The following is a 24,568-nucleotide window of genomic DNA, read 5'->3' as shown; positions in this document are numbered from 1 at the left end:
CAAAGACATACAGGTTAGGAAGTTGTGGGCATGCTTTGTTGGCACCAGAAACATGGCGACACTTGTGGACTACCCCCAGAACACTCTATGCAAAAGATGCCATTCACTGTGTGTTTCAATGTACATGTGACTAATAAAGATATCTTAATTTAAATGGAACTGTGTATACAGAAGTAAGAACCAACTGTGGGAGATATTATCACAAGTTTGCTGCGGCTGACCGAAGGTGAATTCTCCTTCATTACCTCTCCCTGTAAAATTTACAGTGCCTGACAGAATTTAATGTGGTACAAAGCTAAAAGTCAGCAAACTTTATGGGAAGGAGTGAAGCCACAGTTTCAAGCATCATAAACATAACATTTTCAGTGTTTGTGGGCTCTATCAAGTCCTGCTTGTAATGTGATACTTTCAGCAGACACACCTGTGCACTCTTTGGATTAGATCCTGAGTTGCTAAAGGAACAAGATAAATATTGTAGTTGGGCTCTGTGACCTGAAGAATCTCAGGATCAGCCAAATGCAAAAAAATCGGTAACATTCATGTTGGTGTATTCAAGCTAACTCCATCCAAGCTTCCACCATCCCAGTAGACCCTGGATTCTTGTCACCAGTAATTAATAAGCAGTCGTGTCTGTAGCAGCTATCAGCTCATGAAAACCCTGCAAGACAGCAGCTTCTGAAAGCTGGTGCATTAGGCACTCCCTGATTTGTTCCTCACCATTAGGTAGCAGAGTGCTCCCCAATTACTGAGACATAGCACCCAAAGTAACTGGTTCTTTCAATAATCAAACAAAAAATTGAAGTTTTGTTTGTGAATACTCCTGTGAAGCACTTTGGGAATTGTACTACATTAAAGCTGCTATTTGAATACAAGTTGTTGGAGACCCAAAGAAGAAAAAGCTTCCCTTAAAGAGTCAGTACAAAAGTCAGTGGACACACAGTGATCAGCTGCATCAATTACCGGGAAACTGACTTCAGAGGCTCCGCATGGGTAAAATGTTTCCCAAACTTCCTGACCTCCAGTGCTGTTTGTGTGGAGTTTAAACATTCCTCCTGTGACAGTGCAGGTTTATTCTGAGTGTTCCTGTTTCCTCTCACATCCCAAATATGATGGTTGGTAGCTTAATTGGCCACTGTAAATTGCTTCTAGTATGTAGGTGAGGGGTAGAAACTAGGGAGAGATGATGGGAATGTGGGGAAAATAAAATGTGTTTGGGAAGGATTAGTGTAAAACTCGGTGCTTGATGGTTGGTGGGGACTAAGTGGGCTGAAGAGCCCAACAACAATTAAACTGATGGCCAGGCAGGAGAAAATAATGTAGCTGCTAGCTCCGTGGACTCCAACAAGGAAGATATTTGGAGACACAAGAGACTACAGATGCCAGAATCTGGAGCAAAAAACAAGCTACTGGAGGAACTCAGAAAGTCAGACAGCATCTGTAGAGGGAAACGGACATTCAACATTTCGGATCAAGACCCTTTATCTGAGCAAGGAAGGTATTCCTTGGATCTTTATTATTACTAACTTCTGTTGCCCACAGGGAGGAAGTAGAATCGTAAAAGGTTAAGAATGAGTTTGCATGATCTCCAACGGATTAAGAAAACATGTGTTTAAGCTTCATTGCCAAATATAATTGACATTCAAGTCTCAAACATATGTCAGTGACAGTTCAGCAAAAAAAAATCAATAGAAATTTCTCTTTGATTGCTGGTCCAAATTGATGCAAGAGAACTTACTGTCAGTTTACTCACCACCCAACACTTGGCTCTGTTGCAATTAGATGAAGTAAATGTTGGGAGTTGAGTACAATTGGCAGCCAATAAATTTGTACCTATCAGGGCTAAGAACCAAATATGAATTTCTCACTTGAATCTTTAGGAAAAAGCAAAAGGATGAAGTAAGATGAACAATTTTAGTTCCCTACAGTAATGTTACTCTTGATTAGACATTGTTTCTCTCTGTGATAAAGTTTGTGCTGCAGAGAAAAAATAAAACTCAGACTATAATAATTACTCCCATACATGAATCCTTGCTCTTGAATGAAGATTATATTACAAAATTATATATCATTGAAACTGCAGTCTGTTCAGAACCCTGAGCAATTTTTAGAATGTTTCATCTACTGTTTGAGCGTTAAGGCAAATGTCTTAGCAAAGTCACCGAGTGAGTAATGAAAAGTTGAAGTCAAAGGGCAAGATAAGCTCAAATACTGATCCAGTTTATATCCCAAATTCAGGAATTGAATTGTGGTTCTTGGCAGATTTTAAAACCAGAGTTATTTTTCAGGGTAAGTTGAGTAGGCAATGGGCTATGATCCCCAAATTTGTCCTTAATCATTACATGTAATATTTAGAACTGTGGGAGCCAATGACACACATTGATTAGCAAAGCTGAAATTGTTGCTCTGCCGAGTGAATGAGGAATTCTGATTAGGACCACAGGTTTGATAGGTACAAGACATGGAAATCTTGTTCAATAGGAGTTGCAGCTCTATGGAATTCTATCAAATGAGTGGAATAATGGTGGTTTTTTCAGATTCGTGTTATTCCTTATGAATAACTATTTTTAAAATGAAATTAGACTCATAGAGGCCATAAAGTCATATAGCATTGAAACAGGCCATTTGGTCCACCACATCTTCACTAACCAGTGGGCACCCAAGTATATGAATTCCACCTTCCAGAACTTGGCCACAGCCTTCTGTGCCCAGTTGATTTAAATGCTCATCTAGACATGACTGGGTGTAGTATTATAATTTCTTATTATTAATTACTGAACTTTAAGAAAGTTAAAACATTCCTAAAAATAACATTTAAACATTATAATAGTGAATAATTATAAAAAATAAATGAGGCATGTAAAATTATTTTTAACAAGAGTAAACTTTTTCCATGTTCCAGGATTAAAATTTTTTGTTCCTATTAATCAATATTTTTGTAAAAGGTTTACCTGACAATACAATAGTGGAATGCAATGAGCTCTTTAACATAGTCTTGGCAGGTTTTATTTTTAATGCTAGTTGAAGGACACGTGCTATACATTTCAATTTTCTGTAGGTCAGAACCTTATTCTAATGTAATTAAGCCCATATTTGTGACAAAGAAATCTACAATTTGCTCAGTTATTAAATTAATTTACAGAATAGAAGTTTGCATTAAAATAATTAATAGTACATCATTAAGAAAAATATATCTACAATCTAACATTATAGTGCTTTGGTCACTTTGATTGAAAAAATGTAAAATGTTAGGAAGCATTGATATGATGCTGTAAAGGACAGAGCTGCCAATTCCTCTGCAATCAAGACTCCTGCTGGGACAGTTATAAAGCACACAAGTAACTCTCTGAAATGCTTGCATAATGAAAAGTATCCACAATAATGCTCAGCTAATCTCCATTTTTCCTTGTGTACACTTAGCGTTGTTCAACAGTGAATATGTTTTTCTTATCCTGCACTTTGCAATTTGGATTAAGGATATTTTCTTCCTCACAAATGATGTGTTTTGTAATTAAGTAATCTTTGCTAAAGTCTTTGTGTTCTATTTCATCTTTCAGATATCCCCACAATAGCACACACAGATTATAGAATGGAATTTTAATATCCAAGGGTGGGTGGTATTATGAACAGTTTGGGGAGAGAAGGTAGGTGTTAAGTCAGGAGAAATTGGTTGTGTTGGGAAGGTAATTCCAGCCCACACACTTCCAGGTTTCACTAAACTGGGATAAGGCTCTGCAACTAATGTGCTTCTAGAAGGCGGATATGTATTTCTATGTGTTATTAAGACTGGAAGCCTTTGATATGACTGCTTGAATGTCATTTTGGCTTCACAGATCTCAGGGGTATCTCACTATTGTAGCATAGTAAGGATAACATCTGAGAGAAGCTGAATGGCTTTACAGCATTTCTTGTGTTTCTTGAGAAGCAAGAGTACTTCCTTGGTTTACCAAGCCTCTCAAGTCATTGGACACCCAGAATTGGGGATCCAATTGCCATGGGACTAGAACACCAAACAGATCCATGCAGCCCTGCTGGAATTCTCCCCACCTTATAGGAAGGCAAGTCTGTCAATCAGTTGACTTGCAGGCAGGGAACATCTTGGTGCCAAATGCAAACCTGCCCCAAACACTGTTACCCAATTCAATGGCTGAGCTAGCTCCTCATGCTGGTATGGGTGAATAGGAGAGGGTTAATTTCACTCTAGGGTGTGGTGAAGGAGGAAGCAGTTACTACCTGCCTTATTATTGACTCTGCTTGTGAGCCCATCATCTGTGATGCAATAAAAATATCCAGCAATAAAGCTGGAATGTCAAAAAGATTGTTGCAACTGCACAGTTTTCAGCTTCCAAGTATGATCTAGGGGAAAAGGGCATATATTCCATTGTGAGCTACCACCATGGAGACACAAGAGACTGCAGATGCTGGAATCTGTCCAGATGAAGGGTCTTGATCTGAAATGTTGACTGCCCATATCCCTCCATGGATGATACCTGACCCACTGAGTTCCTCCAGCACTTTGTGTGTTGCTGCATGAGCTAACATCAGTCTGTAGTTAGGAATAAGGTTACCTGGTGTATTATTGGTCTGGTAACCTACAGGACTATGAGTTCATATCCCACTTGCATAGCCAACAAATTTGAGGTTAATTAAGCTGGAATTGTGAAACAGTTGCTTTTTGTTAACAAAAGTACTGTCATTTTCCTACTGTGATTTATCCTGACCTCAAACTTGGAGACTGCTAGTGTTCTGGTAAATTCTGGAAATAATTACAGTGAAAGGTCACAGGAACTTCAAACAAAGGTGGTCATTGATCTCACACAACAAGCAACTCCCTCTGTGTGGTGCTTGCATCATATACAGGTGATGATGTCACTTCGTCCTTTGATGTTATAACTTATTAGTGTGAGCATATACAAATAAAACTCCAATAATCCTATATCTAACTATTCAGAAATCCTTTGGTTGGGCATCTGGCTTACAGGGCCCTTGTTACTATGCTCCCTTTCCACTCAAAGGATTCAGTTCAATATGTATTTCATTTACATCAATGTGTAACATTTAAAAAAAAACAAAAAAGCGTTGAGTTTTAACAGGAACAACATCCAATAGTCGGGAAAATCTACTAGTCTGGCACTACCAAGGTCCCAAGTGTATCGGCTTAACTGAGTTTTACAGAACAAATATATAATTATTGTTCTTCAGAGAAAGAAATCTGCTGTGCTTACATGATCCAAATGTGACTTTAATCCAACATCTAAGTTATCTCCCACCCAATTGCCTCTAAAGTTGCGTTTCGTCATGACAACTGGGCATGAGCAATCATTGCAAGTATCACTCACATCCTTTGAATTAATAAAACAAAAATATTTTCTAAAAGAAGGCACAATGCACCAATACACAAGGCATGTTTGTTATTTTCCAAGATCGGGACTTGATCTCAGGCTGTGTCTTCCTCTAATGAAATGTTAAGATATCATCCTAGAATTAACTCTTGGCCCTTGAATACACCTTGAAAGCGGGTAACCGATTCGCAGTTGTATGGCCCTAAGTCCAGTTGGTTGGAGTTATGCACTCTCAAAAAGTGCTACAGAGATGCACAAAGAAGCAATTGTCAATCAAACCATTGGTATTCTGTTTAAAATCAATTATTAGATGTGGCCAGTTCAGACTGATGATCTTTAGCTAATTTCAACACAGCTTCCTCTCCCCTAGCTCAGATGCTAAAGCCAATGTGTAATTGAGCCATAGCAGAAGATCCCAGTGGGAATCCCACTCTGTAGTGAGTTAGTTGAACACTGGTACAGTGACAGAAGAGATGTTATTTTGCTCTCAGAGGCTCCAGAACACAGATTATTAAAGCATCCAAGATTCCCACCCCTGATTGATCTCTTGTGACCTTTCCTGGAAAACACACAGGTGTGATTCTTAAATGAAGACAGGATTGGGGTTGGCAGTCCTGTCCTGGATTACTTGCCAAGACTCACTGTCTGGTCTCACATGTGGAGAATGGCCACTTGACTAAATTATCAAAAGTCCTCTGGTAGTGTAGATATGAAGCCAATAAAGACAAATTGTTTTCAAGAAACTGGAAATAGTCAAAATAAAATGGAACTATTGTCAATTCAATGGCTCTCAAAGCATTCCATGCTTTGTGATGTAGGATCTAAGTACTTTGAAATTTAATCTTGTTAAATAAGTAAAGCTGGAAAAGCAATACTATTTCCCAACATTGGCACATTGAGAATCACCCATATGGGCCTGGAATTTGTGGTCAGTGGTAAAGCAACATCACTTACTAAGCCCTTGAACAAAAGTTGCCACAACCACCTGGTGATCTTTTTGAGAACTATCCCATTTCTGCTTGTTGATGCTGTCAACTATCCATTGCAAGAAGATCACTGGAATCCAGCAGCTCTAATTTCAACAACTTTACTCAATTGGCAGTTACTTAGATTATATTTTCATTACATTGTTTACATTGTCCTTATGCAAAGTTTTGACCCAAAACATTGACAATTTCTTTCCTCCCACAGATGCTGCATGGCCCAGTGACTTCCTCCAGCACATTGTTTGTTGCCCCACATTCCAGCATCTGAAGTCTTTTGTGTCTCCTCTTACATTTTCATATTTTCTTATGACATTGAGGAAAGCCATTTGGCCCATCAAGCCTATACTGGTTTTCAGAGAAATCCCATTCTGCCACATATTTCTCTGTAATCTCCTCCCCCATCTGCCCTTCAACTCCAGGCTGATTCTCCTACCACCCAGCTACTCTAGGGATAAATTATACTAACCAACTAATCTACCAACCAGTACATAATTGAGTTGTTGGGGGGGGGGGGGGGGGGGAAACCAGAATACCTAGAGAAAACCCACACAGTCACAGGAAGAACAGACAACACCAGAGGTCAGGATTGAATACAGATTGCTTGAGTTGTGAGACAGAACCATTATTTGTTGCTTCACTTGCTGCCCTATATACCAGTAAACAAAATGCAATAATTTTAATTATTTTTCTTACTATACAGTGGGAACCATACATATTTGATTAAGGTAGAAACTGAAATATCATAAATATTTTTCAATTATTTATATTGTAATTGTATTTATTGTGAAATATTCATATGAAGACACTACAATCAAAGTATTTGTCAGCCCCAATTACGGTTCACTGCACTATTAAAACTCAGCTTCAGGTTTTTCAGGTTATTAGTAACAAAATGGCTTTCTAGTTTCTGTCAAAGAGAATCCTTGATTATGGGAAAGAAAGCCACAAAAGGTAAAGCCTGTGGAGGCATGCTGAACTACTAACAATGACTTCAAGATTTCTAACCTTAACAAAACCCAAAGTTGCCATCAATTTCATTGTGTAAGGACAGTGTTTGTCAGTAGCATGACGTTAATTGCTGCTGCAAAATTCAGTCTATTATGTTAAAGTTAAAATTTAATTAGGTAATGTAGTAGATTCTCTTCTTTTTAGAGTGTAGTTAACCAGTTGAGTTTTATAATAATTCTACAGTCATATTTTTCTGATGGTCCAGCCCATTATCAATTTAATTTAATTTAATTTTACTACATGCTCTGAAGGGACATAAAATATGCAACCTTTGGGATGCTGATGCATGGGATAACCACTAAACTTACAATATGTGAACTTATTGCAATTAAGAAGCCACAAGCCCTGATGGAAATGAGTTTCAGCGAGTAAAGTCTTTATTTTATTTCTGTCAAAGGCATACATTACTATATTGATATATGCTCTTTTTCTCTTAGGGAATGGCTGATTTTATGTTTGAGTCAATCTTGTAATCCTTGGGTATCACAGTTCACTCCAAATAATTACCAAGGCTGTATCCCAGACTTTGTAGAGGCGTTCTTCAACTTACTATCCTCATGAAGAAGACAACAACACTTACAGAAATCAATAACATATTGGATTATTTAGCAATCAGATAAAAGACTCTTTCTTGTTGCTCTCCCTCCCATCAACAATTTGATATTGTTTTATGAATCTTGATACTAAAACAAAAACGTGAGTGAATCTTTTTGCTTCAGGATATTGCACTATCCTCTGGATTTGGACGTACAAGCTAGTATTAAAGCTTGCATGGTTTTACAATGCTCAGTTTTTCTTCCATTGGCTCATTCCAGACAGTAACTAGAGAACGTAGTTACAGTTTAGTCACAAATCTATCAAGTACTGCTAGACTTACAAATCAGGTAACCATATTAATGTCAGCGTTGTAGCATTGTGACCAGGTCATATCATTTGAAGATGTGACTAGATTTATTAGAAGTACAGGGAGCTGTAAGTATCAATGTATGTGACCCACCTTTAAAATTAATGCATTTCCTTTACCCAAGGGAATTCAGTTCTATCAATGAGAAGCTGGTTCATTACCAACAGCAATAAATTCTGCACATCAGTGCCTGTTCTGTTGGCAGCTAACACGATGCATTTGTCTGACAGGTCCCCAGACTGACAGCTTTTTTTTTGGCAAAGACTTGCAGGTATCTGGTTGGCTCCTCAACACAAAAGTCTGCACTCGGCTTCTCTGGCTGACGACTTAACTGAAGAACCTTTCTCTGCAACTGAACATTGATGGAACCAGAGACATGCAGTTATCCAACTGGTCATTGACAAATGACAAATTGAAGCTCACATCAGGAGCCTGGATCGCTCCGGAGAAAAACCCAAGACATTCTGTTCTGTAATGTGACTTGCACAAAGTCCCATCCAAAAATGTTAGGAATTGCAGGTCCTGGAGGATGAATGCAATAACAGCTTGGCAGAAGAATATAACAGTTTGCCAACGAGAAGAAAAATGCAGAAATTATTAAGAAGCCAAACATACAGGAATTACACCACAATCCCCAGTATATATTGTGGTATATGTAATATTAGTTGTGAACAATAATTGCTGCTTTAAGACTATTGTCCTTTAATAATTATGTCATGTGGGTAACTGTTGTCTGGGCTGCAATAAAATATCTAGAAAATTTCAAAGGCAGTCAGAGAAGAACCCTTGAATAAGCCATACGTGCCCCGTTTGGGCTCCGTATGTCTTACATGCATCAGTCTGTAGGCCCTGCAATGGGATTCATTAAAGGTTAAGAACTCACTGAAATCATACACTTTATGTGTTACTTCCTGTTCCCTGTCCTTATACAGCAGGATGCAGATTACAGAAAGAAATGCTTCCAAAAACATAAAAGGCACCTCTCCACCCCCATCTGTTGCAATAAATGTCAAATACATTCATTGCATTATCCAAAGCGTATTTCATCAAGAGTGTTTACATTTTGCTCATCTTTCTTCTTTTGACTGCCATTGTATATGAAGTCATCCTTTCATGTCCTGCCAGAGGTAAGTCACAAAAGACACTCATCTCCAAACTGATGGTCTTTGTTAGGGGAAATGGAATGGTTGAAGAATCACTCAAGACCCAGGTCCACTACAAGCATCAGAAGTTTATTATTGCGGCAGCAGGGAGAAGGCTGCTGAGTATCCCAGACAGCTGGCTTCCCATATCCCAGCTGTCTGGGATACCTAGATCTCTATTTCTATCCCAGACATAGATGAAAGGAAACTATGCACCATTAGTCCATCCCAACAATACTACCAATTAATTACATACATTACATGCATACCCAAACAGATGTCTAATAAAGTGTATGGGGATTCTTTAATCATATTATGGACAACTCTGTGTCATCTTACTTGATTATATGAAGGAAAGACAGTTCATGTATGTGTGGTAAATAAATGAGATATAGATTGAGACATTCAAGGTAATTTAAAAGGGATTGAGAAGTTTGGATGTTAAGTGATACATATGAGATAGTTACATTCTAGTAAGTGGATAACCAAGGAAAGGAAGTACTTTGATAAGGCATAGTAGGCTTTGAGTCCTGGGACAACAGCTGGTAGTCCAGATATCAACAGGCAAGGAAATGGGAAGAACTGGTGAAGGCATAATGTGGGTTAGGACCTATTTAAGATTCATTGTGAAAACTGTAAGTACAGGAATAACACAAGGTTTGTCAATTAATTTGCTGGCCCATTTGCTCAACCCCCATTAGCTCATTTGATTCCATTGAGTCAATCACAGTCTATTTTGTTAATTTGTTTGATTCCATGTCCCAATCATGAATTACTCAATTAATTAATTTGATTCCATTGACTCATACACACATTACTTAATTGACTCACTCAATTACATTGGCTCACCTACGCATTATTTAATGAGTTCTCTGAATTCTATTGGCAGTCATAAGGTGTTTATAATGAATTTGCTCAATTAAATAGAGACTCGCCTACATATTATTTAATGAGTAATTCAAAATCCTTTTACTCAGACAAAGAATGCTTAAAGATTGAGCAGATGGAGGAAATAAATGGGAAACTAAGGTGGTGTCAAAGTGATAACTGGGTAGGGAGAAGTTCTTGGACAAATCAAAATAGTATGATGTGGGAGAATAGGGATCAGGAGAGAGTCATTGAGAAGTCTGGGCAGGTGGAGGAGACAAAGAAAAACAAAATCATCAATGGAGTGAGTAAATTATTAAGAAAAGGAATTATTTGGCAGTTGAAATCAGTGCAATTAGATAGATATGCTAATAATTGATTCAAATTCTGATGTGGGCAATTTTTGAAACTGAGGTGAATAAATTTGGCAATATATTTGGCAATTTGGCCTTAAGAGTATAAAAGATACAGATTTGTAATAAAAGAACAAAGATCTTCATGGAGTAGACCTTATGATCTTGACCTGTCCTACACATGACCCCATTGCTAGAATATGTGGTAAATTCCATCTGAAGCTGCTTTTCCTGACTTCTGCATGTAAATAGGTAAGAGCAATAAATATAACTTTACCAATGTCAGCCACCTCCAAGAACAAATAAGAAACAGGGAACCACAGTAGGCAGAATTTTTTCTTTCCAAACCTTGCTAATAAAATTAACATTATGTAATTTTGACATGTTTTGACCTTACTAATTAACATAATAAAAGTTAACCTATACAAATGTTAACATACAAACCATGCCTCAAAGTCATGAAACATTGATGTCCTCCAGAAGCATATGAAATATCCAACATAAATAAATAGTAAAATGTCAAATAATTATTCACAGAGAAGATGAATAAGTTTGAAATAGATGTGGTGAAATTCATAAATTAAAAATATGAAAGAAAAATTTAACTGCAATTATAGTAAGGGAGATGTTGATTTTTATATTGTAATTACTTTATCAATTTCTGAAGAACTGGGTAATTTAACTAATTATAAAATGTAGGTGGTAATTAGTGTTGCTTGTGAATGCAAAGGTTGTCATAATGATGTGGCTAAAAATACATGAAATAGTGCCAAATAATCAAGGTTTGTCTCTCCAAGTTATTGAGCAATGTCTAATTATAGAGGTGGGGTTAGTGTGGTTGGCAATATTAGTTTGCCAATGAACTATATTTCATAAGGTAGTTGTGGGTTGAGAAAATAATCTAAAAATGAGAATAATGTAGTGTTTGTGCAAATGTTAATCCTCCTAAAGACCTCCTGCGTATTTTTGGATTGGTTACAGTTACTGTAAGAAAATAAGCCATTCCACAGGTAATACTGGGGTTCTGTGGTTATTTTGATGAAGAGCTTTAATGGATTGAAATGGGTTTGCAATTTTTAGATCTTTTCAGTAAGTTCATCAGCGCCTGTGTTACAAAGTGCAAATAAATAATGACTTTGGCTAGAGGTCTAAGATGTATTGGATTGATGAAAGGAAGCAAAAGAAATTCAAAACATACATGCTGACCTAGCAAGGGAGGGAAAGAGGAATTGGGACCAGAGATTACACCATAGCTGTAAGGTGGCTGAGTCATATTAGAGTGGATGGGATGATTAGAGTAACTTTGGTTGATATAAAAGCAAAAGTAATGAATATTTATCATAACAAATAACTTTTTGTCACAAGGCGTTGGATTGTATTCGAGGTACACAGGTGATTTATTTTTAATGAGGGCAGTTACATATCAATGGTAACATATTAAGTCAAAATAGAAAATGTATCTTTGACACAAGCAATAATATATTGGCAGAGATTTTAAAACAACAGATTAAAAAAGCATAAAATTTCAAAGATTAGGTCAAGTCTTGCATAAAAATAAATCAAACATTGCAGCAAAAAGATGTTCCATTTTTTGTTTGTGCTCTTCATGGGGTGGGTATTAATTTCAGGGATTGGTACACATTCTATTTCATGCATCAAGTATTGCCAGGTTGAGAATGAATGTGGTATAATGCATCCCACTAATATACCTCAGCTTCAACTTCATGACCTTATTTTTACTATTTTGCATAGCAAACTAATTTTGTTTGCATTTCAGTCTCCTCTGGGAATCATATTCAGCATGCCCAAGCTCATTTTGGATAGAGCCCGCAGACACAAGACAACCTTGACATTTCAGTGACACTGCGATCATCATTTCACATTTAGATCAGCTAAATTGGAAAACTACTTGATAATTAAACCAAAAGTGTACAGAAAAAATTGTCTTTGCTATTGAGCAGAATTAGGTCAGAGGATTGGGATTTAGAGATTAACAGTCTGAACAGCTAAATTGTTACTTTTATTCAAAGCAGGATTTTTTTCTTTTGAAAGACTTTGGGAAACCAATAATTTATCTGAAGATCACAGTGGAAGAAGGTTGATATCGTTGGCAAGCACATACATGCAATGTTTCATGCCTTAATTTCCATGGTGACTATCCCTAGCTCACTGTTAACACTCCCTGATTGCTTTTTGATTCTGGGTATCGAAGAGAATTTGAAAAGGCTCCAATTATTCGTCTAACAAGGGATCAGAATATCTGAAATCAAAACAGCAACTGTATGGAGAGGGAATGATTCAAGAAATACTGCTACTTTAAGTACTAATATTTGAAGGATGATCAATGTACTTATAAATAACAGCCATGTACTTAATGCTAATCAGAACAGGCGCCATTCACCTCAATAAGGTAGCAATTTTCTTTCATTATAGCCATATCTGGCTAAAAAATATAGGATTCCTCTGAGCAAATTACAAGGTGTTAATAATAATATAATTGTAGCAATCTTCTAACTTTTTCTTGAACCTATAATCAGCACAAATAGCTTCAGAATAAGCATATGGTTAGGGTTAAGAGACCCACATAACATTCGTTAGGATAGTTCTTTAAAGCTACAAAAGACATGCTACACATACACCTTCACTTAGCATCTTATTATATTCAATTACTGTATTAGGTGTTTTGTAAAGCTAGTTACCTATCATATTTGTGGAGCCTTAAGCAAAATGATGAATCATGATGTCATTGCTCTCCAGTCAGCTCACTTTACTTTTTGCAATAATACATGCTTTAATTTATCAGAGTGGTTGATCTAACAATCTAATAAATGTGGAAAAAGCAAACTACTGTTATTGCAATATGGTCTACCAACTCCAATAAAAAAAGTAATATAATGACAATGAATTGCTCCGCAAAATGTTTTACCATATGTTTTTCCTATGTCTTCTTTTCCCTTTTTATTGATGTTGGATAAGTTTTCAATTCAAGCAAGTGGAATGTATTCCATTGATTTGTGTCTTTTACATGATGGAACGACATTGAGAAGTTATTCATCCCAGAATACCCAGCCTCTAATCTACTGTTGGAGCACTGTGTAACACTGAGGAATAGCCACAACAATTTGTTTTCAGTATTCTTGCTGTGATGATTGATTTTAAAAAAATATTTATAATTAACATCACATGACATGGGCGGTTGATGAGGACCTAGTTCACAAATTTAGGGGCTTTCTATCATTTATGTGATGCGCTTATAGTTGATGATTTGCATCTGTAAAGCGATTATTGTTTCCTCTTTGAAATATTTAGAAGTTGCCATTGCTTGACATTGCAGAGGGAGGATTTTACTTACATTCAGGAAGGCAGAATAAACCATATTTTGGAGTTTAAAAAAACTGGAATACAGGCGGTCCCCAGGTTACAACAGGGTTCTGCTCCTGATAATTGTTCACAACCTGAACTGTTCTTAAGTCAGAAATAAACAAAAACAGTGTGTGGGAGAGGATCACAGAAACAGCTGTGATGGGAGAGTCAGCAGGCGCGGGAAGAGCGGCTGCCAGCCGACCTCACTGACTCAGTGAACGAGCAACTGAGCCTGCTCAGTGCTCCCAGCTCTGTCCAGCTTGACCCAGCCCCCGATTATTGAGGTTCTGGGGGTAGTGGAGGGGGGCAGGGGTGAGGGTTGGAGAGAAGGCATGCAGAAGTGCCCTGTTCCCACCCAGTAGAAGATACCTGCAGCTCTGTAGCAGCCAACAAATCTATTCCCATCCATCCCACTGGTCTCCCAAATGCTTGTTCATACAGTATGTATAGGGTGTCAATAAGTTGGGCGTTTGTAACCCAGGGTGGACCTATATTATGAACAATGTCTTTATCCATGTTCTCACAGATTTGTAAGATTAATTCTCTGAATATCACAAGGGATACTGTCCCTCATAAAGGCATTCTAATCCAAAACAACTGGAGGTGATGTCTTTTCTAAGTGCCTTTGTGCTGAAAACAATTTCTGCCTAAAAATTTGCTGTCGAGCTCTTCAAATAGTGTGCACCGAAAGATTACAATTTAAGACATATAAATAACAAAAACAAATTCATTTTGTTTGCATGTAACTTATATTCAGTTCCCTGGGACAATGAGGTCAAGAGGGATTTTGGATAAATAACGGATATTGAGTGCAGATTTGGCAGCATGGGAGAGAGGGTAAAGATGAAATCATGCTATCCGAATTTGCAGCACTTCCTTTGTTAAACCTTTGACATAAAAAATCATTGTAACCATCACTTTCTAATTTGTTAACAGCTGCAAGGTTCGGTCCCTATAACTCACCAAACCTCCCACTGAGGTTGTCAATGTTACTGCCCCTTTTAAACTTCAATGGATCTTTGCTCTGTGCAAACATTTGAGAAGCTGAGGCAATACCTTGCAAGTCCTTCAATTTTCATTCAATTTCTTCATTGTGCTTCTAGAGAAGAAAAAAATGAGATGATGATTAAATTGTCAGAAGCTTACTGTTTCTTACTGGCCAACTATGAATCAACATGTTTATAGGTGAAATTTATTTTCAGAATATATTCTTCATACAAAACATGCAATATGATCATGATTATATCCTAACAATAAAAATATTATCAGCCAATTAAACTATGGACTTCAATTCATTGTGAAAGATCCTTTGAGATGTTTCAAGATAAGTTCAAGATGTTTCGATATATATATGAGTATTATTTTTATTTAGTTTTAATTTCTTAATAGGCAAATGGATTGCAACACAATGATTTATAACAATAGTCTGATGTGAGAACAGAGCTAAATAGAAGTCCAATAAAATAGTCAGATGATCAGGCAGAACCAGAGAGTTTTAATGATGCTGATGCCTGGCACTTAATTGTATCTGCTAAATCGCAGATGCTTGGGGAAAGGGGGACACTTCAGTGACTCCTTGGCAGTGTGGTAATAAAATTGGCCCAAACTTTCCAAACTTACTTCTTGGACTTTCATGGAATGCTTCTTGTTGCTGCTATTACGACCCAATTTTTCTAAAAGAATTGAGAACTTCAGCCTTGGCTCTGTTCCACAATCTGGGGGAGGTGGGGGTATAGTGACCTGAACTTCCATTTGCAGGTGGATTTTTTGGACGTAGGCAGGGACTTGGACCTGCAGATTGTGATGGCAGCAGAACCCCATTATCAACCTGCCAATCTTTCCATTTAATTCTAGTACATTAGGGAACCACTACCCACTGATCATCCTTCCCCCAGACCACCACCCTCACCTGAGAGGTTGATAATTCACTACATAAATTGCTTGTTAAGAATCAAATTATGAAGAGTTTTGCAGATTACCTCTGTGCACATCGGATTTCAAAACTTCCTGACACTCACCAGAGAAAGGTGAAAGCAAGGTAGTACAGAATGGAGCCTGGATGGTTGGCAGACAAATCTCACAACAAGTACTGCAAACTCAAAGATGCTTTCTTAACCATCTCAATGAATCATTCTTGTTTCACAGAAACTGTACTGAGACAGTTTAGGAAACATCGGAGAAAGTGTTGATATAATGTGATCTAGCTGAATGAACTTTGTGGTTCATCTTCTAAACCCTGGTGATGCTCATTTGTTCATTGGTAACTTTAGAGCTCCTCAAGGCCACATCTCCATGGTTTCTGTGGGACCCAGAAGAAGACCAGGATGGACAACTGCAAGATTGTTTTGACAATTGCACAATATTTGGTATTAATCCACATTTCACCATTCTGTAGAAGTTCCAGTGGCTACCTGCCAGGCACTGACCAAAGATGTTTCAGACCAGAAAGTGGTGTCAACAAATAACATGTGTATATTCAAAGAACCGAAATATAACACTTCAATGTGTGAAAAGTTCCAATGTGATAATTTGTACTCTGACAGCTATTTATTTTGAAGCATAGATTGTTCCTTGTTCATCTGATGTTAGTTCAGTCCTTGGTACATGAGGTTGCAAATTGACTGCTAACTTACTGGATTATCAGTCTCCATGTCTATGTCCTCTGCAATTACTATCCCCCTCATTGCCCTACCATGTTTGTGCTAGCAATGAATCGCTAAGTCTTCTGTCCCAGATCAATAGAGCACTGAAAAGCCAATGTTGTGGTATTTAAGATGGTCATCATACCATGCACACTCTTGATGAGGGACTGTATACATACTGTATGTTACTGCCACGTTTAATGCTTCATGCAGGTACCATCCTTTCATGGACAAGATATCATCTTGAAGGCCTGTGTGATCTTGTTACATGCTCGAGACAGATTTCGTTAACGTATCTCCAGGTGAGCATAGTGCACCTACCAGCATCTTCTGCATCCTTTGCTGCTGCTTCAGATTGATCTAATGTTTTGATAGCCCAGAAAGTGCAAAAACTGTGTTTTGGTGTGTCATGTGAACACCCATAAACACATTGCACTATTGCCTCTGTCTCTGCTCTCTGCACTTGCTCCCATGTGAAAAAAATGAATCAACTGTGAAAGCACTACCATCTGCCATGCCAACCAAACCAGTGGCTGATTATGTGAATTGGTGCACACCAGACATGAGGTCATGATGGTGCCCCTGAAAATGTGACAGTCTACCACTTTTGCAGAGAAATTGCCCTGGTACATGCCCTGTGAAGCTTAAAGATATCAGTTAGAATTGCCAAGGGAAGAACATTTAAAGATTATCATTGTGTATTTGATCATTTATCACTTATTCCCAATTCAAGTCTATGTGGACAAGTGTTCCATGTTAGTAATTAGATGAGGTAAAATTGCATGACCGGGTGATGATGAAACCATCATCTATCCATCTGTAATAACCACACCTTCTGGCAAGGTTACCTCTGGATCAGCCTCCTCTGCAAATATGAGTTGCAAGGTGGCTGAAGGGTCCCCCAAATTCTCTGCCTAATTCTTTAGTTCATGCGTAATGGCATGAATTGAATGGATGGATGGAGAACTCTATTTAGTGGTGTCTATAAAGAAAAGGCAAGGCATTGCATAAAGATGAGGTGAATGCCAGTCCTGGAGATGCAAGCAAGGCATGAGTGCACCTGAGGGGTGAGGAGATGTGTTGGTGTAGATTTAAGGTGGAAGTTTGTGAGAATTAGAATAATATACTCATCAGGATACAGATGAATGTTTCGCTCTGTTCAGCCTTCCCCACAAACTAAGGTCACTTGCAGCTTTGAATTGAGGCACAGAAGGCCATGCTCATGGTCACCCCTCTGCCTAATTGATCCTAAAATCTGGAGATAATGCATGCTATTACAAAGGCTGTATTAAAGAATCTCTGTCAAACTCACCACAGAAAATTGAGGACCTTCTGCTCACTAGCAAACTACCCCTGCCACTCCCAAACTGATATGCAAGATAAATATGGAGCAGCAATGCCGTATATTTTCGAACAGATTACAACAAAACCATAAAGGAAAATGTATTATTTTCCTGTTTTAATAGCAGGAAAAAAAGTTATCTCCTTTGTTAATGCATAATATATTACATTCCATTTGTCGATGTACACTGCATCTAAATGCTTTAAATAATTCTCCTTATATAATGGCAGAGTTAATTGATCATAATTAGCATTACGCAGATGGCTAATTAACAAAGGGGCATTGTCATTTACTTCAGTAGGAATTACTGAGGGTTATGATAAGCATTTGTCCATTAATACATGTTGGAGTGCATATGGAAGTGAACTCGTATAAATTCCAAGTATCTCTTGTTAGAAGTTTGTGGGTTTAAGTCCCACTCAAGAGCACCTAGCAAGGAAATGTAGGCGGACACCCCAATCCAGTACTGAGGGAGTGCTCTCTCAGGTGGATGTACAAAATCCCACAGCAAAATTTCAAAGAGCATGGTCATTACTTCTAGTCATATGCATGAAATACAAATGAAAGTTATTTCAGTATTTCTGTTCGTGCTATATCTGTGTATTTTCTAAATTAAGATTGTATGCTGGTAAAATAATAGCATCAGTAATCTGAATCACCTCTGGCACTTTCAACTGCAATAAGTTATTGCTACATGTTAACTGCAACTTGATTTGGATATAAAAGGCTGACTGTAGATATTTGTAAAGAAATTGTTGGTAATTTGTGGACCAGAATATCATCTAAAGCCTGCTGGTATTAAGTAATACTCTAATGTTGAATTCTAAAATTTGAAACTGAAATTGACAAAGTAACCAAAGCTATTTGTTATTTCTTTACAGTAACTTAAAATAATGCTGAATTAAAGTCATTGCACTAAATTGCACAAGTTATCTTGCAAATTATTTTAACCAAGTTTACAGTGAATCTTCTGCTTCACCTTTAGGCATTCACTTGAGATTGAGGGTGACTTGCTTCCACTTCAGTTCTGTGGTTTCTGAGGTAACTAATGAGGACAATGTGGGAACTGCAGACTCTTCACAGACGGGGTAGGAAGTGGGTAATGGGGAACCTGGGTGGGTAGTTCATGTGGTGATGTGCCCCTTCCACCATTTAGACAGGGCTTCTATGTGTACCAGATGCATGGCCTCAAGGTTCTCAAAGCCAACCCCTACCCCACTCATACCCATCACCCAACCTCAACCACAGACCCCCATGTAGACCGCTGACTACTGACCACCAATCTACAACTGAGTCCCAACCCACAACCCCTAATTAAACCATCAACTCTTACAATCAACAACAACACCCTCCTCCCCAATCCCTGACAACCAACACCCCTCCCCATCAACCACCCCTAATAACCAACTCTGATTCCTCTACTTACCGACCCAAACCCCACCATCTATGAAAGCTCTCACTCCTGCAACACTCTGAACACTGGATTCAGCTTCAGACTTAGCCGATTTCCTCCATGCACCCTGCACTTGGGGAGCACGTGGAGGAAAGATCTTATGTGTGATGCCAAGTTGTGGCAACCCTATGCTCAAAACATCCAGCAGCCACTGTTTAACTTGTCTTTGCCGATGCTAACCAAATTACAGGACAAGAAGTTTTAAGCCGTATCACTTGTACCAATTCTGCATTTTAATGCCAGTCTTCTGTACAGTTTTATTCATCTGATATTTAAAAGGTGGACACAGTTTAACACTCTTGATATTCTATGGCTAAGAGTGTCAGCTGAAAATGGTGCAATTCCTTGAAAGCCATGAATGCCGGTATTTTATGCTGATAATGTATGCAAATATATTTTGCATATAAATATATAATTATTCACCGCAGGTTTTTCTTCAGGTCTTCCTTAGCCTGATTGCTTTTAATGTCAGCTTGTCAAATAATGTGCTATAAACTGCCAACATGAATCTTTTTGTGTAGGTTTGTGCTAACATTTACAATCTGCATTCACTCTATTAGCCTTTAAAGGGTCAGCATAGAGTATTATTAAACCACATTCCTGCAAACATTAGAGCTGTTGCTGTGCCAACCCCAATGCAGATATACACTCCTACTGTGGCACTTATTGAAGTCTCCATAGCAACTGACCCAGAGGACACTATACTCATAGATACTGTTATAAACCTTACACACTATGGCACTAAGGATCTGGCTCCACTGCAAGAAACACAAATAGTTTCTAGTTTTTATAATGTAATAAGCAGTACATTAGATTTATGAAAATAATTTTCATAGTTTGTTGATACGTATTATCTTTGGTTTTATTTCCTGTATTTAATACTGTTTTATACCAAATTCCGTCTTTAATAATATAAACATTATTAAAAGTTTAAGAGCATGTGTCATCATTTGTCTTTTCTCTACTTTGCTATCAATCCATCAATGTCCAAAACTCATTCACATGCTCAGCAATGGACCTCAATATTTTGTGCTGCATTTCATATAAGGAACAATTCCTGTCCAATTGCCATTTCAAGAGCATCATTTACACTGTGCCTGCAGGATGGAATTAGTTGCAAATTTCCAGCTGATTCCCACTCACGTTTATCAACTGGTGCACAGTTATTTACTTTGATCCCAGCCGGGGTAAAAACTGCCACCTCAGGATAACGGAAATGAAGTCTGCTGCACATCAGAGGATTCATGTCAAGCCAGTATAAATAACTCAAGCGAGAATCTCCAATACAGGGGAGAAACTAACATACATGCATTGGGTTGGAAATTAATATGGCCTCACACATAAAGTGAAATGGGTGAAAGTTGAGGGTAAATAAAGAAAAATCTTAGCATTGTCTGTTCATTCAGTTTGAACTGAATACAAAATCTAAGTGTAACTTTAAGATGGAAGTATACATACCATCTATCATTTATTATGCAAAAACTTTCCATTTTGTCTTCATTTATTTGACCATCAATATCAAATTATCATTTTCTAAATATATTTAAGCTCTTAGGTCCTTAATTTTCAGCCTGTAATAGTCTGATTGGTGTGTTTCCAGTTACGGTATCCTCATTTATCTCCATGCCTTTTCTTATATTTCCTTTTTAGTCATGTGCTCTTTTACCCATGAGACACTACTGCTCTACTTGTGACTGTTTCTGTTGGTTTGGCCTGTATTAGCAAGTTACTGTGTGACTCAATAACTGAGTATCAAATCTATCTGCACAGGGGCAGGAGTAGGCCATATAGCTCATCAAGCCTGTTCTATCATTCAACCTGATCTTGGCCTCAATTTCTTGCCTGCTGTCCATTGGCCTGGAATACCCCATTGTCGAGCAACATATCTCTTTTAGCCTTGAATATAATCCAAGACTCAGAAATCGCAGCTCTCCAGCGTAGAGAATTCCAAAGACTTGCAACCATCTGAGAAAGGAAATACATCTCCATCTTAAATGGGCAACTCCTTATTCTGAAACTATTTCCCACGAGGGGAAATATCCTTTCAGCATCTATGCTGTCAATCCCCCTCAGAACTGTATATTTCAGTGTAATCACTTCTCATTGTTCTGAACTCCAATGCGTATCAGTCCAACCTGTTTAATCATTCCTCGTGAGACAAGCCAGTCAACCTCTGGGAAGTCAAAATATTCAATCATAACTTAAGATGCTTATAGTGTTGATTTTTCTTGAAAGAAATATGTATTGATATTGAATATGGGTGCCCAATCTATATTTATTTTTACAATCAATGATAAATTGATGTCACATTAAGGGCGTCTTATCAGTCCTATCTCCATTGTATATTCAGTAACATTTAATGATAATATGTGGTGAGTTAGGGTTTAATAAAGTTAAACACTTCTATTGATCCCCATTCTTTCTTCCTCTGAAAGAGGACATTTGATTCCTTGTCTACCACAGGGAGAGTCACTGCGCACACCCTCTTCAGCTGAGTCTTCCCTGTGACTGAAGAGATATTCCCTAAGTTTCCATGCAGATTCTGTCCATCAAGACGTACAATGGAAGTGATTTTCACCCCCTGATGACTCTAAAACCATTCTTGTCCTTGCAAAAGCCTTGAAATCTATCAACACCATCAACCAAAAGGAATTGTAGAAAATCCATTTCAAGTTTGGCTGTCCTCTACATCTGCCTCTATTCTAAACCAAATTTTAACCAATCAGTCCACCACAAAGTCAATTGGGGTGCAATCTAAGATTCAGCAAGGCTATGTATCACTGCAACTCTCTTCTCAGCTTCCTCATGGTAATATTCCACTGATCTCAAACACTTCACTGGAATGGAGATAACGCCAATGAAAGGGAAACGCAGCAAATGCTGCCTACACTCCAGAACCAAGGTCACTCTAACCTCAGTAATCAAGCTGCAATATGCTTATGTTTTTGCACACTCAGAGCCAAACTCCAAGTCACCATTGATTTGTTTGTTGAAATGCACAAGTGAATGGAACATTGAATATCCATTAGCCAAAGGCCCTCGACCAATCTACCCTCCTATACAACACCAACCTCCTGCCCAGCAACCCTCACCCCCCTCCCCCACCCACTCCCCCATTTGCATATATTGGGACCTATCTCTTAGCAAAGACATACACCACCACCTCTAGTGCCACAGCACAGCCTTTGACCAGCTGAGGAAATGTGTGTTCAAAGATCAATTTTAAGCCCAACATATATCTTGTTCTCCTGGGCAAAAGTGAGCTCTGGCATCCCAGCCTGCATACTTTACCTGGACTACCTATAGCAAAATTCCCAAAGCACTGGAGAGGTATCATCAATGCTGTTTTTGTAATGTTCTCCAAATCCATTGGCAGGAAAAGCAAACCCACACCAGTGTCCTCTCCCAGGCTGATGTTGCCAACATCAAGCCTCTGATCAGCTTTGATAGATGAGCCAGATCAGTAGCATGCCTGACATAAGAGTCCCTAAATAGGCCTTCTGTTCTGCCACAGCTTGAGATATCCAGGAAGACAGAACAAATGCTTCAAAGATGACCTCAAAGTCTCATAAAAAAGATGTAACATCCTCACTGATGCAAGGGAATCCCTGGCCCAGGACAGCTCAAAATGAAGAAGGAGCATCTAGAAAGGCATGGGGTACATTGAGTCTCTTTGATGGGAAGACAAGAAGGCCGAGCAAAAATGGCAAAAGCAATGCAGAACGTCCCAACCCACCCACCTGCACCTCAGTTAAAGTTATAACAAAAGTGTTGCTGCGACTTTAACTGAGATCACCTTTCTCTACACAGTCTGGCAGTCAATGCTGGGGTCATCCTGAGTGGTCTGAGTCAATAATAAAAACATCTGAGGAGCTGTTCTCTGGCTTTTTTTAATCGATTTCCAACAGTGCTTTGAAACAATAGTTGATTTTTTTTTTCTATAACTTATATTTCTTATCTACCATGGGACTAGACAAACATACTTGTACCAGATTTTAAAACTGTTTCCTTAGCTACCAATAAAGCCCACAAAAACAGTTGGGTCTTATAATCCAAGCCTTATGTTTTGTTGGAGCTGCCAATAACACAAAAGCAAAAGAAGAAAAAGAAACTAATTTATACTAGAATCATACATGTTAGTTAAATAACATTTTTTCTGAATAACAATAGCATGTTCCACCCCAGGATGAATTCTTATTTCAGCTAAGCCCACCAACAGTAAAATATTATTGACTGGATCCATCTGTGAAAGAAGCACTTTGGAGAGAAAGTGAAAGAGTAAGGTTGAGGCAATGTGATACAGCAATGGATCACTTTGCACCTTTCAACCTTGGACATGTGCCCTGACCTACAAACAATTGCACATGACATGCTCCAGGAAATGATATGCCACAACTTGGGAAAATTATGAGCTTAGTAAATAAAATTGTTGTCCTTTTATAAGTGAGTCATTTACAGTATTTAATTATTGCCTTGAATCGATGAACTCAATGAAGGAAAGAAATTACAAGATAATTTCGAATAAGGAAAGCCACTTATCCCTTTTGGTCACTCAGTTGGATTGGGCCTGATTCCCCTCCTTTTATTATCCAATTGATTTTTAAACAATTGTACGATTCTTGCCTCCACTTCTCTATCAAAGGTGTTCATAATTTGTGTGAAGAATAATTTCCTGATATCAGCTCTAAATATGTCTTTCACAGGTCTGAAGCTTGCACATTTACAATTTAAATTAGCCCTTAGCCTTTGCTCATTTGTTCCCTCTTGCCTTAATTAAAAGACGATGACCATGACTGATGTGCACTGTTAAAGCCAAATTGTATGGTGGTAGATATGCTGCAGGAAGCACCTAAAGCACCAATCTGTTACCGTGTCACTGTTAGACATTTGCTTTTGTATGGCACAGAGGGTGTGAAGGAAAATACAGTATTTGGAACCAAAGTCAGCTCTAGAGGATTGTAGGTGTGGAGGGAGGGAGGGGGGGAGGGAGGGGGGGGGAGAGAGAGAGAGAGAGAGAGAGAGAGAGAGAGAGAGAGAGAGAGAGAGCGAGAGAGAGAGAGAGAGAGAGAGAGAGAGAGAGAGAGAGAGAACAGAGATCTTGTGCTTGATCAAGGATTGGAGGGGAGGGGAAAGGGTGGTGAGCAGGGGAGTGGGTCAGGGATGGGAGAG

Source organism: Pristis pectinata, chromosome 4 (assembly GCF_009764475.1).
Source record: "Pristis pectinata isolate sPriPec2 chromosome 4, sPriPec2.1.pri, whole genome shotgun sequence".
Lineage (NCBI taxonomy): Eukaryota > Metazoa > Chordata > Chondrichthyes > Rhinopristiformes > Pristidae > Pristis > Pristis pectinata.
This window is presented reverse-complemented; position numbering follows the sequence as displayed.